Below are 2,389 nucleotides of genomic sequence, written 5' to 3' on the forward strand. Positions count from 1 at the left end.
TGTTTTTACAACGTCTATTTTGCATTGAGGGCACTCCCAAAGAAATAATAACTCATAATGGATCCCTGCACAAGAGGTACATTTGTTTCTCACTAAACTTGATGTTAAGCATATTTTAGTTCCTTTATATAGTCCATCTTCCAATGGTCTTGTGGAACGTGCCAATCGTCTACTTAAAGAAGAAGTCCAGACTGCTGTCACTAATGCTGTGAATGCTGCTTCCTTTTTGTTTCAAAAAGTTTGGAATTATAATACATCACCACATAATACCACGGGTGTCTCTCCATATGTTTTACTCAGGGGTTGTTCTCCCATTTCCAAACTCAACCCTGCATGGTTACTGGACAAGTGTGATAGTCCTGCCCTGGATTTAAATAAAGTCAGAGTAAAAGTTAAGCAAAAACAAGATGCTTATAAATGTGATTATGATAAACGCATGCATGTCAAAGACAAATCATTGAGTTCTGGAGATTGGGTTATCATTAAAAATTCCAATAAGGTTTTCAAAAGGTCAGTCTGAATTTTCTTTTCCTGGTCGAGTGTTGAATGTTTCACGCATGTTAGTTTTGCTCCAAGACAAGGGTAGGTGGAACAAAAATGCTGTGATCAAAGTCACTTCTGAGCAAGAGGTTATTATCCACAAAACTCGTGTTAACAAAAGTGATAGTTTCAATGACAATTGGTATGGAGTTGATGATTTGACTACCCCTGTTGTCACTAATTATTCTTCCCCACTTTCATGTTCAGGTCAAGGTGATTATGTTTCTATTCATCCAAGTTCTGTTTTCACAATCTCATGCTATTATTCCTGTTAAAGGGGAAGGAGAGGAAATGTAGGGGGAGTAGGAGAAGTAGCAGAGTTAGGACTGTCCCTGTTCGTCTAAGAGACTATGTTGTCTAAATGTGTTATCTCCTGTAGTACTTACACTGTTGTTTTAATTGATTTGTTAATTTTCTTTTGTTTATATAAAAAGGGGAATGTGTGGTAAGGGTGTTTACCATTTTACTAATAGTTAGTTTCTTTTTATTGTATACCACTTTATGGAATTATAGTGTTGTTGGATTCTCTATCTCATGAAAGGAATTCTAGAATATAAGGCTACTTTGAGTCATTATTTGCCTGGCTGCTGTCTTTCTCAGTCATGGGTCCATTGCTTGGAAATAAAGCATTATTCAATGCTTGGAAAACTCTTTCAGTTTCTTGGTTTCATTTCTACATGCCACACTGCATGCGCTCAAGTACCTATGTGAGAAAGTGAGAAGTTATCTGGTCAAAGTAGGGTGTCTGTGTCAAAAGAAGTGGCTGCAAGACACACATGTAGAAGTTAAGTGGACACCTTTGGGCCTCAGATTAGCTATCGTATTAAGGGACCCGTGAATGACAAAGGGAAGAGGAAGTTATTTGTTGGGATTTCAAGTATGAGACTATATAAGAGCTTGTTCTGTGTACAATAATGCTTACCTCATTATTTGTATACAAGCTTACAGTTTTGCATATCATTGTCTAACACTGTCCGCCCGTAATCACTTAGTACCTGTGCAAAAGAATGGATGCTATATTTTTTAATTTCCTATATAAGTTGTGAAATAAACAGATATTGGTGCTATGCATTCCAATGTAGGTGTAGAATATCATTGAATCACTATTCACCTCAACAATACTCATTGGTCATTGTTGTTCTACGATCCCTTCCCCTGGCTGTCTTACCAGCCTGAGCATACCTGGGGCAGGTGGACGCAACTCATTTGCATTGTCCTCATCTACTTCCTCTAATAGATTGCTCTAGTGGGTATGTTGTGAAAAATGCAACCGGAAGCATTACATTTTTAGAATGTTTCATGATTGTGTATCACTGCTGTTCTGTCTTATGGAGGCATTAGAAAATGGACTTCAGTATTCAAAATTGGCACTCCACGACACACCTTGCCTGCTGATGTGCTGCATTGTACTTGTTTTGACTTGAGACAATGGAGTTTAAATGTAGTGTCATTTTCCATGGATGGGTGACACTGCCACCAAACTAAAAAGGACATTACTGGTGACTCTGGTCATGGATATAACAATGAATGTAGTGCATTCCTGTTGAGTGCCCAGTCATCTCCAAGGTCACCTCTGGCCAGTTAGGCATAAATAGCCCTGTGCAAAACATTTCCAAAATACGCATAATCTCAGAATAGTGGGACTCTAAATCAGTAATGATGTTGCCAACATTGCAGACCACTTGGATGCTTAAAAATTGACATAACATCCTATTCCTGAGTGTGCATCAATTTGCAGGACAGGTTGGTACATTTGCTTCATCAATACAGAGAAAAAGATTTGAGAAAAGTAACATTTCTCCTTGGTGTGCAGAAGCTGTGCAGGTGTTTCTGTGAAGCGTACATATGT

Source organism: Lissotriton vulgaris, chromosome 6 (genome assembly GCF_964263255.1).
Source record: "Lissotriton vulgaris chromosome 6, aLisVul1.2, whole genome shotgun sequence".
Lineage (NCBI taxonomy): Eukaryota > Metazoa > Chordata > Amphibia > Caudata > Salamandridae > Lissotriton > Lissotriton vulgaris.